At 45.6% G+C, this 16427-nt stretch overlaps 1 protein-coding gene across 1 annotated transcript in view; it reads left to right on the top strand.

The window, feature by feature from the left end:
• Window positions 1-12: 12 nt before the first annotated feature.
• cfap61 (cilia and flagella associated protein 61) overlaps window positions 13-16427 on the top strand; it is a 227752-nt gene continuing 211337 nt past the window's right edge. Inside the window, exon 1 of the mRNA XM_067989400.1 lies at window positions 13-122. The gene's annotated coding sequence lies outside the window, so the exon portion shown is untranslated. The remainder of the gene's footprint in view (window positions 123-16427) is intronic.

Consider the following 16427-nt stretch of genomic DNA (forward strand, 5'->3'; position numbering starts at 1 on the left):
GCGCGGCGTCGCCAGGGTGAGGGCTTGTTGTGGCTTCTCTCTCGGGAAGGCGACGGCAGCTGTGGCGCAGCTTTCTTTTTTTTTTAAAAAAAGGTTTTAAAGGCGGACGATTTTCTATCCGGGTAAGGCTAACTTTAAAACAAACCGTTCTGTATATATATAAAGAGAGAGGAAAATGTGAATCCAGGGGTGGCTACCGTTAAATTTGTATTTTTCCGAATACTCCTGCTCCCACACAGGGTGGAGCGTTAGGCCGTTATGGGAAGGGACAGTCGATGCGCAGGATCTATATGTTGTCAGACCCATTGAAATATAATGAATTCTAGGGTTGTTTTCCACCAGGAAATTTTTATAGAATTAGTATTTGCAATATTCAGCTTATTCCACATATCAATCCTGATCCTCCTGCTCCACCACAACCTCCAATTTTGTTTCCTACTTTGTGATGGGATAAAGTTCAACTTTGAAAGAAAATCTGTTGTTTCAAACAAAATTTGTTGGGAAGTTTTCAGAAAAGCAGAAAATCCACAGCAAGTCAGTCGGTGTCTCTAAAGAGAAAAGGCAAGGTTATGGGGCTAGGAGTTCCCTCCGCATTTGCGCCCAGAGATATGTGTAAATTGAGCGCAAACCAATTATGCGGCTTAAAAGAGCACGAATTTTGGGCGTAGGTGAGTTAAGCCAGTAACTACAATACGCCCAAGTCGCCTCGATCTTTTAGGTATGTCCATCCTTCATTCGAACGAATCTCCGCCCACAAAACTGGCCACGCCTCCAACTCTCATGCGAGTATCCTCTGCTTTTTCGGAGGGTCTCTTGTGACCAGATTTTCAAGCGCAACAGGAAAGAAAGTCATTATTCTAATGTTTAATTGCAATTTTTTGAGCCTTTTTAAAAATTTATTCTGACTGAATTTTAAATTTATTTTTATGGCATAAGTATAAACCACATTAAAAATTGAAAAGCTTCTCCGCTTGCAAGTTCCTAAACATGCTGTGCCTGATGGACATGAATGATGGTTGAATGAGTTGAAATTTAAATTTTCCTACTTAAAGAAGAAATACATGGGGACTGATTTTCGGATGGCTGAGCGGGTGCGTTGGGGGCGGGGGGTCAGCTAAAATGCCGGAATCCTGCAGCAGGTTCGGAGCCCGGCTCCAACCCGCTCACTTCCGGGTTCCCCAATGACGCGTTCGGGTGCGTGCGCAGCTCCCGCATGCGGGGCTCCCACCGGCAATTAAAGCCGGCGGGATGATAATTTAGATAATTATTTAGGTAGTTGAGATACTTGACAGACCTCATTGAGTGGCGATTTTGGCAGGGGTGCAATTTTGAAGGATCCTCAGCGTGTTTCCCGTGCTGTGGGAAACACTCCCTGTTGGAGCAGATGTGTTTCAGCCAGCAGCCAGTGGGAGATGCAAAGGATTATTTGACAGGTGGGGGAATACCTCATTTATTGCAGCAGGGCACTCTGTCACTTCAGACAAAATTTTGGCTGCAACACTTATGTCTTTCCACTCAAAATGATTAATTTATACCCTAAACTCTGCTGTGCAAACACATTTACCTACTTTGCAGACCCCCTCAAACTCTCAACGTCAGGATGGGGGGGCACCATGGCTGCATTCATCACTTCATCTGAGGACGAGCAACATCGCCAGGCATGCTGTCCACCTCCGCCACGTGGAGCTCCACAACACAGTGCTGCGCGACAGGCACCAGCACAACAGCAGGGAGGGCAACAACAGAGAGAGCGGCGTCACAGGAGGCAGTACCCTCGCCACAGGGTCTACAGACTGAGGCTCAGCTTCCTGGATTTCTCTGAGGAGCAGTGCATATGGAGGCTCAGAGTCAGTCGCCAGGTAGTCGTGGACATTTGCAGCCTCCGTCATGCTGAGCTGCTCCCGGCTGGCCCAAGCAGCATCTTCTTACCTGTCGCTGTTAAAATCACCACTGCCCTCAAATTCTTCGCCTCGTGATCGTTCCAGGGTGCCAACGGGAACATCGCTGGGGTCTCTCAGTCGTCTGCATACAAGTGCATTAAGGCAGGTCACTGATGGCTTGTTTGCAGGGCCTCGCACTATATTGTTGCTCCGATTTTGCTAGATGTTCGAAAGATCGAACAAATAGGTTAGCAACCTTTCCTTTTAGGGTTCAAATGTAAGTTTGCGCTGAACAAACACACCGGCAACAGATTTCGTGTACAAAGATTTATCTTTAATAAATGCTTAACAAACACCGTTCGTAGTTTAAAGTACAGTTCCAAAATATAAGACTCACAGCTTATATTGATTACCCGATTTGGTCCAAGGTGATCAATCTCTGTCCAAACCTCTACGTAGGGTTTCTGTCCCCAGGTCTCTGCTGTCGAGTGTTGCTCCTAGGTTCTCGCTGCTATCTGGGGTTTTTCCTCCTGGTTTATACTATCCTATAATCTGTCCCATCTCCTTGATTACACATTTGTTCCCTTTTCCTGCACCCTGTTGATTAGTTTATCCTATTCTACAACCTGTCCCATCTCCTTGATTAGTTTACATCTTACTTCATCCATTGACCCATTGTTTGTTAACTGGCGTCTGTCGTGACCTCACCCATGTCTGACAAGGTTACCTATGAGTCCTCTGTTTCAGAACATTACTGAACCTCTGCATTATTTATCCACTATCCCTTACACATGGTGACTCCTTCATTTTATTTCAGTTTTACACTACTAATTCCATTTCCACATTATCAACTTCCCCATGGATGACCTCAGCCAGACAGAGAGGGCAGTGGGATTCCACGCTGTGGCTGGCTTCTCACGGGTGCAGGGTGTAATCGATTGCATATAAATACTGTGGCGACAAGAGCAGGTCAGTGGCTGGGTATTCTGCAGCGAACGACTCATCTCCTGACTCCCCAAAGCCTTTCCACCATCTACAAGGCACAAGTCAGGAGTGTGATGGAATACTCTCCACTTGCCTGGATGAGTGCAGCTCCAACAACACTCAAGAAGCTCGACACCATCCAGGACAAAGCAGCCCGCTTGATTGGCACCCCATCCACCACCCTAAACGTTCACTCCCTTCACCACCGGCGCACTGTGGCTGCAGTGTGCACCATCCACAGGATGCACTGCAGCAACTCGCCAAGGCTTCTTCGACAGCACCTCCCAAACCCGCGACCTCTGCCGCCTAGAAGGACAAGGGCAGCAGGCACATGGGAACAACACCGCCTGCACGTTCCCCTCCAAGCCACACACCATCCTGACTTGGAAATATATCGCCGTTCCTTCATCGTCGCTGGGTCAAAATCCTGGAATTCCCTTCCTAACAGCACTGTGGGAGAACCTTCACCACGCGGACTGCAGCGGTCCAAGAAGACGGCTCACCACCACCTTCTCAAGGGCAATTAGGGATGGGCAATAAATTCTGGCCTCACCAGCGACGCCCACATCCCATGAATGAATAAAAAGAAATATAGCATATGAGCACCTCCACACGAGCCAGGACTGTTCATCAACAGGAAGGGCTATCATTCCATCAACATTCAGCTCATCTGTGACCACTGCAAGAGATTCCTTCACGTGTGCGCCAGATACCCTGGCAGCTGCCATGATTCCTTCATCCTCTGGGAATCCATCCCGCCCCTCTTCCACGCACCGAACACCAGCAAAGGCTGGCTCCTCGGGGACAAGGAATACCCCCTGCACACGTGGCTCATGACACCTCTGAGGAACCCCACCACCGAGCAATATCGTCGCTATAACGACAGCCACATCGCTACCAGGTGTACAATTGAGCATGCTATAGGGCTGCTCAAGATGCGCTTCAGGTGCCTTGATAGTTCTGGGAGAGCGCTTCAATACGCACTAGACAGAGTGGGACTCATTATAGTCGTCTGTTGTGCCCTGCACAACATGGCACAACAGAGAGGGGTGCCGCTGGAGGAGGCCCCATCCACATCTGCCACCCATATTGAGGAGGAGGAGGAGGACGAGGACAAGGAGGAGGAGCAACCCATGGGCAGAACAGCGGCTCACCTGGCTGCTCGTGAGCCCAGGGAGTCACTGATATGTGAACGGTTCTCCTAACTTCAGACAGAGTGAAGAGTCCAGTCCTCACCACCTGGACAGAGCAGAGGCCACACCAGCTCCCTTCCCCCGCCCCTGCACAAAATAGTCGTGGAACTACACATACACCCACTATAGAGTGACCCAATGGGTGGCATCAAGTGGGGTGTTCATGGCGAACCTCATGAAAGGAACTTACTACACAAGCCAGTCAAGAATGGCCAAGACGAGGCAGTAGTGGTGACAATAATAATATTTAATGTGCCAGTAACAAAAATCAAATATAAATAAAAAACACGACAATCTGTCAAACACTCTTGTGCATCCCCTTTGTGCTCACAAAACCTTTGCCTCACGCTTCCGACTACTCCTACCTGGTGCTTCCCCTGTGGCTGCAACAGAGGTAGTAGCAGGTTGTTCTTGTTCATGTCCTGACCGATTAGATGCTTTGGGCCGACGCCCTCTGTGTTTCGGTGCCTGTGAGGGCCCCTCCAAAGACTGCTGCACTTGCACCTGTGCAGGGACAGACTCGACCACCTGGGGAGGAGGCAGCATTGCAGATATTGGTTGAGAGGGGGGCAACGGGTGAGACGTGGAAGCGCTTTGAGTGGCGTCCTCACTTCCCTGTCCCTTTTCATCATCCCTCTCCTGGACCAGGCCCACATCACTCCTACCACCCTGCTGGACGACAGTCTGGAGGACATGTGTGAAACCTTGTAAGGCCAGTGCTAGTGTATCTGCCGGCCTGTTTAAGGCAGCAGAAAGTTGCTCACCCTGATTCTGAAGGGCTGTTGTCAGGACCTCAGTGGACTCATTGCTGAGCCGTGCTTGAAGCTCGATGGAGGCTAGCCTTCCCTCCATCGCAGACATTCCCGCACTTACCCGCGACGCTATCTCAGAGATGCCCTCACGTTCCTGTGACACTATCTCAGAGATCCCCTCCTGCATCTGTGCCACCATTCCAGTCATGCAGGAGTTGGACTCCATCCTCTGCGCGATTGTGGAGAGTGCGCGTGGCATCTGTTCCAGCATCTCGCAAATGTGCTGCTGCCCTTCGATCATTCTCCCTTTAAAGGATTGCCCCAGGGTTCAGCATCTGTGTCCAGCTGAGCAGAGCCTGGAGAAGAATGCTCTCACCGACGCGGACTCTCCACAGCTGCCCCTGCCACCAGTGTCTGCTCGTGTTCACGTGTGTGGTAACTCACCATGTGCAACCCCAGCTAACTGAGGACGGGGACCCACCGAGGTGTGTGTATCTGCGCTGGTAGATGGCTCGCTCAGATGTGACAGTGCCCCCTCAGAGGCCGGCAGGTCCTCTGAGGAATCGCCCTCCGTCGTCACAGCAGTCGCTGAAGGCCGTGTAAGAGAACAGAAGGCAATATTAAGCATGATGAGAGATGTTGAGGTGCTGAAGATGGCAAGGCATGTTAACATCATTTGCTATTGTGAGTGCTGAATGTTAAGGTTCCATCACCAGCCGTTTGTCGGGTGGTAGTCTCGGCGTCCCAGACGGACAGGCACTCGAGGGTGCGGCTCAGTTCAAGAGCCTCCTGCTCCGCGTCCGTGAGGACGACCTGATGTTGCCGCCCCCCTCCGGTCTTCGCCCTCTCCCGTGCATTCTGGGCTCTCTTCTCCTATAAGGGGGGAAAGTAGAGAGGCGTGAGTGAGGGATGGTGACATGGCCAACAGCTGAATGCAATGGTTTGGGTGAGGCTGACCGTGAAAGAGATGCATCAGAGGGTGAGTATGAGACAGAGCCATGATATTGTATGAGGATTGGGTTGAGTGGTAATGGTGGGATGAGTACTGGGGAGGTGAGTAAGGGCAGATAAGTTGAGGATGAGGTTTGAGTGGGTGTGAGGAGTGATGTAAATGAGTAGTGTTGGCAGTGCAGAAGGAGTTGTGGGGTGGGGGCGGTGATGTGGAAGACGGAGTGTAGGAGAATGAGTAAGTGTACTCACTTTGGCTGACCTAGTTAGGTCATTGAAGTGCTTCCTGCACTGTATCCAGGTGCGGGAGACATTGCTGGTGCTGGTGACCTTCTCTGCTACCTCGAGCCACGCCTTCTTGGTGGCAGAGGCAGGCCATTTACTCCCGTCCGCCGGGTAGAAGATCTCCCTCTTCCTCCTCACCCCATCCAGTAGGACCTGGAGTGAGGCATCATTAAACCTGGGAGCAGCCTTTCCCCTGGTCTGCTCCATGCTGCACTTTTGGTTGGTTGCTGCAGGAGCAGCATTGGAGGACTGCCCCTTTAAACAGGGCTCCTCCAGCTGACAGCCCGTGATGCAGGTGCGCAGTCTGCCCGCTGCACAGGTTGATGACGTGAAACCCGGGAGCCATGGTAAATGCCTTCAATTTACCCGTGATTGCGCAGGGAACAGACGGATTTTACTGGGCGGGTTACCCAGTCGCCCCCCCCCCCCCCCCCCCCCCCGGTTGCCATCCTGCCTGCCGGGTAATATTGGGGCCATGGTGTGGGTTCGCCGCTTTATTTGGGCTCCTATTGTTTTCGTTGATGGGCATATTAAATTGGGAGGATACTTGGACATAATTTGACATCAGCAAAATGGGCGCAACATTGGGTGCATTTTCTGGTCTAACTTCCGGGTTGCGCCCTAGAAGGAAACCCCAGGCCTCAATGTTTTGGGTGTTTACCATTCATCAGAATTTGTTACTGAGGCAATTTTCAGACTGGGTTGTTTCTGGAGCTAAGAGTACCCAAAAATTCTTATTGAGCCAACAGCAGTGCTATTACGATATCCTTTTTGATGCACATGGTAATCCTCTGCCCATGGAAAAAGCTTTATGGCCGTTCCCTCACCAGCAACCACTCTAACTCCAAACTTTTTCTCCTCTGACCTGCCACAACATCATGGTCACTATTGACCTGCACAACAACTTCCTTTTACTTTCAGTGACCTTGTCCCTACAAAGTTCTTCATGGTTTCTTACTCCCAATTCTGCTCTTGCAAGTCAGAAAGCTGCAAACTTGAGTTCACCAGGTGTACCGCTGACCTGGTTATCCACTGCTAAACCTACCTTGACCACCCAAAGAATTTATTGTATCTGCCTCTCTGTGCCAACCATTCTTACTACCTTTTATACTGTTTATCCTGGAGTAGTACGAACTTTTGGCAAGGAGTGATAGATATACAGTAAGTTCTTAAGGTAGTCCAGTCAGATCTGGGCAGTCCCAAACTCCTCTGCTCGATGACAAACTGCCTATTCTGCCCCCTCAATTTCCACACCAAGTGTGATGAATTCATGAATTTTTTTGTTTCAAAGATTGAATCTATCTGTTCAACTGTCTTAGCCTCATCTTTCTCCTCTTCCACTGCCACCCAGCCTCCCCCTCAGTTATCCTTGTACCTCAGGCTCAATCTCATGTAACTATGTAACTCCACTGTCTCTTCAACCTACCCCTCCCCATCAGGCTCCTCATGATCCACATGAGATCCCCCAATGGCGCTATTACTCTTCTCCCGATCCAACTTCTGATCACACAATTACCTCTCTTTTTCCCGATAGTCATTGACATCATCAATGCCTCCCTTTCCTTAAGCATTGTTAACTGTCCTCCAAAACTGCCATTGTCACCCTCTTCCTCAAAAAACATGCCCTCAACTCCCTCTGTCCTCTCCAACTATAGCCCCAGTCTCTAACCTCCCTTTCCTCTCTAAGGTCCTTGAGTGTCAGTCTTGTCCCTATGGTACCACTCTCGCCTCTAAGTCAGAAGGCCATGTTTTCAAGTCCCACTCCAAAGTCTTGAGCACGTAATCTGGGTTGACACTTCAGTGCAGTACTGAGGGAGTGCTGCACTGTTGGAGGTGTTATCTTTTGGATGAGACGTTAAACCGAGGCCCTGTCTGCCCTCTCAGATCCCATGGCATTCGTCGAAAAAGAGCACGGAAGTTCTCCTGGTGTCCTGGCCAATTTTTATCCGTCAACCAACATCACCAAAAACAGATTATCTGGTCATTATCTCATTGCTGTGTGTGGGATCTTGCTGTGTGCAAATTGGCTGCCACGTTTCCTACATTATAGCAGTGACTACACTTCACAAGTACGTCATTGGCTGTAAAGTGCTTTTGGATATCGTGAGGTCATGAAAGATGCTGTATAATTACAAGTTTGTTTTTCTTTCTTAAATGTGTTGTTGCCACTACACTGCACTTACATTTCCCATCAGTTCCTGTTTGAATCCCTTTAGTCCAGTTTCCACCGTGCTCATAGTACCAAATAATTTGGCCAGTCACCGACTTTGTAACTGCGACCATGGTGCGTCATCCCTCCCTTGTCCTGCTTGACCTCTTGCGGTTGATCATTCTGCCCTACTCTGCTGTATCTCTTCCATGGTTCACCTGCTTGGCACATACCTCCTTACCTGTCCCAACACATACAACATATCTCGTGCAATCGCTTCTCTTCTCACCCCTGCCGTAAGCGTTTCATACTTGGCGCCGTCCTTTTTCTTGTCCATATGTCGAGACCAAGGGTCTCAACAGAGTAGATAGAGAGAAACTGTTCCCATTGGCGGAAGGGTCAAGGACCAGAGGACGTAGATTTAAGGTTATTGGCAAAAGAACCAAAGGTGATATGAAGAAAAACCTTTTTACACAGCAAGTGGTTAGGATCTGGAATGCATTGCCCGAGGGGGTGATGTAGGCAGATTCAATCATGGCCTTCAAAAGGGAACTGGATAATTACTTGAAAGGAAAAAATTTGCAGGGCTTAGCGGATATTGCGGGGGAGTGGGTCTAGCTGGATTGCTCTTGCATAGAGCCGGTACGGACTCGATGGGCCAAATGGCCTCCTTCCATGCTGTAACCTTTCTATGATTCTATGATATGTTGCCCTACTATCTATAGGCATGGGGGTCAGCTTCAATATGTATGCTGACAAACACCCAGCTCTATCTCTCCACTGTCACCACCCTTGACAACCACTGTGCTGTTGGACTGCTTGTCCGACATCAAGTTATAGAAGACTCAAAACTTTCTCCAATTTAATATCAGGAAGACTGAAGCCATCCCATTTGGCTCCTGCCAAAAGCTATGTAGTTTAGCCATTGATTTTGTCCCTCTTCATTGCTGCCCACTCAGTCTGATCCCAACAATGTGCAACCACAATATCCTATTTGACCGGGCTTCAAACCCGTCCGTCACCACGACCTTCTATTTCTATCTCTGCCACATCGCTCACCTCCTTGATTACCTCACCCCTTCATTGCTGCAAACCTCATTGACACTTTTTTCATCTCCAGGCTTGACTTCTCAAATGCTCTCCTCTCTGGCCTCCTAAGTTCACCCTACATAAATTCTAACTCGACGGTCCACATCTTATCCTGCACTAGGTTCCACTCCCCTATCACCCATTCTTGCCAATCTCCACTGGCTCTCAGGTTCCCAATGCCTGAAGTTAAAAATCCTTGTCCTCATTTACAAATCCCTCCATAGCTTTGTCACACTCTACCTCTCCAACCTTCTTCAACCATATGTGTCAGCTGGTGCCCTCCACTCTTCCATTTCTGGTCTCCTTTGCATCTCCCTCCCTCCCTCTGTTTTATCTTCATTGGCAGAGCTTTCAGCCCACTCGGCCCTACATTCTGGAACACTGGGGGAGAAATTGGTTAAAGGTCCGTTCTGGGCGATGTTAGCACGATGCGCTAACACCCCGCGCCCGACAGACCCTGGGCAGGCAGGACGCAAGTTTGGTCCCAAGGGAGCACTTACCAGCAATCCGTGTTCCTTTCCAGGCCTTGCATGTGGAACCAATGCAATTCACACTTTCCACCACCAGGGGGAGCTCGATCTCTTAAAGGGAAGATGTTTCTGAGAAATCTCTTAAAGGTAGCTTGTACCTGTTATTTGCTGAAAAAGTGTCTGAACAGAGATCAGACATCGCACACATAAAACACAGATGCAGATCCCATCCCTACGTTTAGGCACTGATGAGTTATGTTAAAACATTGAATAAAGGTTGCGCATTACTAAATCCCACATCCTCCAATCTGCACACCAGACCTCAGCAATCTGCCAATCTGAGAGCGCATGCACCAAGGTTCTCTGCTGATGCACGTGAGACCTTGGGTGAAGAGGTTTACAGAAGGAGGGACATCCTATATCCGCAGTGGGGTGGGGGTTGGGGGGGCAAGATGCCCTCCAGACATATACTCAAAAGACAGTGGGGGCATCGGGGGACGAAGTCAATGCCAGGCGCACAGCATCATAAACATTGATGCAGTGCAGGAAGAAGTTCAATGTTTTGACATGAGTGGGCAAGGTGAGTGAGGTCAACTGTCAAGTGGCATCTCCTACCAACTGCACCACGCACTACACCCCCCCATCACCCACATACCAATAAACTCTTTCCATCAGTACTCAACTCTTCCCATCAGATGCTTCCTCCCGCCCTTGCACATTACCACTGTTTCAAGCCACCCACCCACAACTCACAGGCCACACACACTAGCAGCTATTCAGCCATGACAGGCACATCACCCAGGCACACACCTCGCTTTCTTGCAGGAGAAGGTGGCGCATATCAAGAGGCAGCAAGTGGCAGTGGCATTTAGCCCCTCAAGCCTGTTCCACCATTCAGTGAGATCATGGTGGACCTGTGACATAACTCCATATACCCGCCTTAGCCCCATATGCCTTAATACCCTTAGTTCACAGAAATCTATCAATCTCAGATTTAACATTCACAAGTGAGCTAGCATCAACTGCCGTCTGTAGAAGAGCATTCCAAACGTCTCCCACCCTTTGCGTGTAGAAGCATTTCCTAACTTCACTTCTGCCCGTCCTGGCTCTAAGTGTTAGGCTATGTCCTCGGGTCTTAATATTGAAGTCTAGGAGAGCTCCAAAAACAGTTACAAATGTCTCGTCAGCCAGAGGCAATAATCCATCCACTAACCTGTAAATCCTGCATGGTCCCTTCAAATAGCGCCGGTGGGGGGTCTTCCAGGCACTCTAAGACACGTTCAGATGGTCGGGGTTAAGACTGCATTGAGTTGAGCGTTAAGTTCCAAAATGGTGTCTATCACTTTAAATCAGCGTTGCACACTGATTGAAGCCATTTTCTTCCTACTTTACATGATTCCAGCGTTTCTTATCTGCGCCTGCGCTAACTCCTATACCAAGATGGCATCTGGCGCACCTCACACAGGAAACGTGCATGCGCATCCAAGATGCCATCTTGGATGTCGGAGAGGCCGTGTAGCGCCGAAACAACAGTCGCTACACGGCCCAATTTAGTGCCCGCTATCTCTAAATAACTCTCATTTTGTTCTCTCTCTTCCCACCTTCAAAAAACCTCCTCAAAACCTACCTCTTTGTTAGTGTCGTCGGCCACCTCTCCTAACTTCTGTCACTCTTCTTGATCAGATTCCAACAGTATGCTGTGAAACAGTTTAATTACGAGCGGGAGTAGAAAAATGCAAGTTGTTCTTGTTGAGAAAAGGTTGAAAGACAAAAGGATCTAGTTCTTTGAAATGCTAAGAGGCATGAATAATGTAGATGTAAGATGGTTGTGTAATTTATACAGTAATCACAGAACTAGCAAGATTAGAAATTAGATTTTTTTCTTTCCTCAAAGTAATATATAGAAAAGACTTCCAGCCAAAGCAGTTAGTACTATATTGTTGATGTGGAGATGCCGGTGATGGACTGGGGTTGACAATTGTAAACAATTTTACAACACCAAGTTATAGTCCAACGATTTTTATTTGAAATCTACAAGCTTTCGGAGGCTTCCTCCCTCACATTTACCTGAGGAAGGAGGAAGCCTCCGAAAGCTTGTAGATTTCAAATAAAAATCGTTGGACTATAACTTGGTGTTGTAAAATTGTTTACTATATTGTTGAAATCGGAAGAGACCATTGCGATCTGCTGAGCCTGTCCCAAAATTTAAAAAACTATCTCTCAGACGCTTCCCCTGTTCTCTTTCTCTGCAACTATCTATTCAGTTCTTCTTGAATTTATTCCAAATAGATGACCAAATACTTTATGGAACACAGTGATTGTATACATTTGGGACATTGGGAATGTTGGCTATGGGATGTACTAATCTTAGCTGAATAGTGTGTGTTGTGAAGTTGGATCGCTATCCTGAAGCTTTACTCCCTCACTCTTGGGTGTCAATTGTAAACAATTTTACAACACCAAGTTATAGTCCAGCAATTTTATTTTAAATTCACAAGCTTTCGGAGGCTACCTCCTTCCTCAGGTGAACGATGTGGAACATTGGGTGTCAGGAAGCCATTTCAGAGCTTTCTTTTTTTGAAGTTTTCCCTATTGCTGTTTTCTGCCCTCAAGAGATTAAGTAGGTTGGGCAGGGTCCATGATGGGGAAAATTGTATACTGTCTATGGAGGGAACAAGCTGACGGGCCAGATTTTTTTTTCCTCATTACATACTTTCTTGTGCTTTTTTGGAAGGATATCCTTTTCTCTTTCTTCTACCTACTTTTGTTTTTAATGATTTAATGAGCTTTGTTTTTTAGGGTGTTGTTTCCTGTGTTTTGTTCCAAAACCCCTTAGATTTAATGTTACATTGAGTCTACAGCACAGAAACAGGCCATTCGGCCCAACTGTTCTATGTTGGCATTTATGCTGCGCACGTGCCTCCTCCCTCCGTACTTCATCTGCTCCTATCAGCATATCCTTCTATTCCTTTCTCCTTCGTGTGCTTATCTAGCTTCCCCTTATCTATGCTAGTTGCCTCAACTACTCCTTGTGGTAGCGCATTCCACATTCTTACCACTCTGGGTTAACATGTTTCTCTTGAATTCCCTGTTGGATTTAATAGTGACTATCTTATATTGATAACCTCCAGTTTTGGACACTTCCACATAGGGTAAACATAGAGAAATGTTTCCATATCAAACCCTTTGATTGACTTAAAGACCTCTTTCAGGTCACCCTTCAGCCTTCTCTTTTCGAGAAAAAAGAGCCCAAGCCTGTTTGGTCTTTATTGATAAGTATATCCTCTCAGTTCTGGTATCATCCTTGTGAATCTTTTTTGCACCTTCTCCAATGCCTCTATATCCTTTTTATGATATGGAGTCCAGAACTGTGCGCAATACCCAAGGTTCTATCCAAGTTTAATATAACTTATCTGCTTTTCAATTCTATCCCTCTAGAAATGAACCCCAGTGCCAGGTTTGCCTTTTTTATGGCTTAATTAACCTGCGTTGCTACTTTTAGTGATTTGTGTGTCCGTACCCTGAGATTCCTTTGCTCCTCTACCCCATTTAGACTCTTATTATCCAAGCAGTATATGGACTCCTTATTCTTCCTACCAAAATGCACCACCTCACACTTATCTATATTGAAGTTCATTTGCCAATTACACACCCATTCTGCCAGTTTATTAATGCCTTCTTGCATTTTAATGCATTCTTCCTTTGTATTAACTACATCCCCAATTTGGTGTCATCTGCAAATTTTGAACTTGTACTTCTGATTCCCGAATCCAAATTGTTGATGTAAATTGTGAACAACAATGGTCCCAGCACCGATCCCTGTGGAATAACACTCTGAGTAGCTACCCTTAACCCCTACTCTCTTTTCTGTTTTGTAGCCAGCTTGCTATCCACTCTGCTACCTGTCCCCTGACTCCACATGCTCTGACCTTAGTCATGAGTACAATATGGTACCTTATCAAAGGCCTTCTGAAAATCCAAATATATTACATCTACTGCATTACCCTTGTCTACTCTTTCTCTTGCTTCAAATAATTCAATGAGGTTGGTCAAGCATGACTTTCCCTTCTGAAATCCGTGCTGACTACTCTTTATTATATTTTCATTTTCTAGATGTTTTTCTATTACATCTTTGAGTAAAGATTCCATTATCTTTCCTACCACTGACGTTAAGCTAACTGGTCTATAGTTCCCTGGACTTGTTCTATCTCCCTTTTTAAATATAGGAATAACATTAGCTGTCCACCAGTACCCTGCATCTTTCTCTTTTCTAATGAATTTTTATATATATGTAATAATGCCTATGCTATCTGTTCCCTAATAATATATGCAGATGCAATCCATCAGGACCAGGGGTTTTATCGTCTTTAAGTTTAATTAGTTTATCAATTATCGCTCCCCTTTCTATTTTAAATATCTTCATACCTTTTTTGATCTCTTCTTCTAATGTCATACCCACCTTATTGTCTCCCTGCTAAATACTGAGGCAAAGTAACTATTCATTATTTCTGCCATTTCGCTGTCATTACCTGTGAGTTTATCTCGTGCATCCCTTAGTGGCCCTATCCTTATCCTGATTTTTCTTTTGTTATTTATGTGTCTGTAGAATACTTTACTATTTCTTTTTATATTCCTTAATAATTTAATTTCGTAGTTCCTCTTTCCTAATTGTTTTTTTTGCCATCCTTCCCCTTTGTATTCCTTTTTGTCATGCTCTTCTTTATTGTCTGTGTACTTAAAGTATGCCTTTTTTGTTTCAATTTTACCCTTATCTCTTTATTGATCCATGGTGTTTCATTATTGGCTAATTTATTATTTTTTTAGAGGAATATATTTCTCCTGAACTCTATTGATCACTGTTTTAAATATTTTCCGCTGCTGTTCTATCTCTTTGTCTGTCAACATTTTTCTCCAGTTTACCTTCTCTGGTTCCATTCTCATCCCTTCAAAATTAGCTTTTTTTCCAATCTATTACTTTGGTCCTTGTCTTACTTATGTCTTTCTCAACCATTATTTTAAATCTTCTTATGTTATGATCGCTATTGCCTAGATGTTCCCCTACGCTTACTTCTCTTATCTGCTCCGGTTCATTTCCCATTACTAGATCCAGCAGTGATTCCTCTTTTGGGCTTCTCAAATATTGGTAAGAAAGGAGTCAAGTACACACAGTAAAAACATCATTCCCCTTTCCCCTTTCCCTACCTCTTGCCAGTTTATTTGGGGGTAGTTGAAATATGCCATAATTATTATTTGATGTTTTTTACTGATTTCATAGATTTGCCTACATATTTCTTCCTCCACTTCCTTTCTACTATTAGGTGGTTTGTAGAATATGCCTATTAACTGATCAATCCCTTTTTTTTCTTTGTCTCAATCTGTATGGATTCTGTTTCTACCTTAATATTACTTATGTCCCTTTTTTCTATTGCCATTATGCTGCTCTAATTAGTACAGTTACTCCACCCTCCCTTCTTCCTTCTCTATTCTTTCTAAATAAGTTATATCCTCCAATATTTAACTGCCAGTCCTGTTCTTTATGTAGCCATGTTTCAGTTATCCCTGCTACATCTGGCTCCTCATTACAAATTTGTATCAGATGCTGTGCACATTGCTGTACAGGCAATTCAATTTGTTTTTAATAATTGTCATTTTGTACTTATGTTCTGTAACTGTATTTGTTCCCTGACCATTTATGTTACCCTTGTTCCTTACCTTGGTCTGACCTTTACGCTCATCTCCTATTTCTTTTATCTTCAGACTTACGTTTTTTTCATCAGATTCCTCCCCTGTCTTACTAGTTTAAAGTCCTATTAACAACCCTATTTATCCTTTTTCGCTAGGACACTGGGCCCATTCTGGTTCAGTTAGAGCCCTTCCCAACCTATATATCATGTGTACGGTAGCAAACAGGAGCTAAATCAAAAATAAAACAATTCAGCTCCAATTTGCCATCATGGCAGATTTTGTGAATCCAGAATGAATAAAATCCTCCTATTTGGTAGTTTATGTGTTATAATTTTGGACTTCCTAGTATTACTAATGGCGATGGAAGTTCTTGAATTGTAGCTCGGGCAATGCAGCAGGTAGAATATCATTGCTTCCTTGTTTACCCCCCTCCAGCTGATAAAGGTACTCTGCAGTGCCATCAACAAGAGTTAGTGTCTCCTGAATGTGGCTGTGAACATGAATTTATTTTCAGTATAGCAACTAAGTGGGTTGTTTTATTAAGTGGATTTATGGTCAAATATTTATTAAATATTTGCTTTACCTACTTTCTTTTTTTCTCAAGTAACTGGTTTTGCTTCATTTCTGTTTATTGAACAACCTCTAACTATGCCATATTCTCCTAACTGGGAACTTATGGTGTGTTCCTTGATTTGAACTTTCTGTTTTTATGTTCTGCTATATAAATTGCTGTGATGGATGTGCTAAGGTTGTGAATCACACTAAATTTGCAAACTCTTTCTTACTGGTGAGAGGTCAAGTGTCCTATATTGTAATCTAGTGAAATATACTGTGTTTGCTCTTGCTTTTGTTTAATTTCACTTCTTAATAAGCATGATTTGTAGTTTATAGACTGAGAGATACCATCTGTCAGACTGTTGTTTGTCCATATATCGAAGAAATTGGAGAGGATCAGGCATCTTGTACTATATTCCACAAGCTTATCAGCAGCG

Source organism: Heptranchias perlo, chromosome 8 (assembly GCF_035084215.1).
Source record: "Heptranchias perlo isolate sHepPer1 chromosome 8, sHepPer1.hap1, whole genome shotgun sequence".
NCBI lineage: Eukaryota > Metazoa > Chordata > Chondrichthyes > Hexanchiformes > Hexanchidae > Heptranchias > Heptranchias perlo.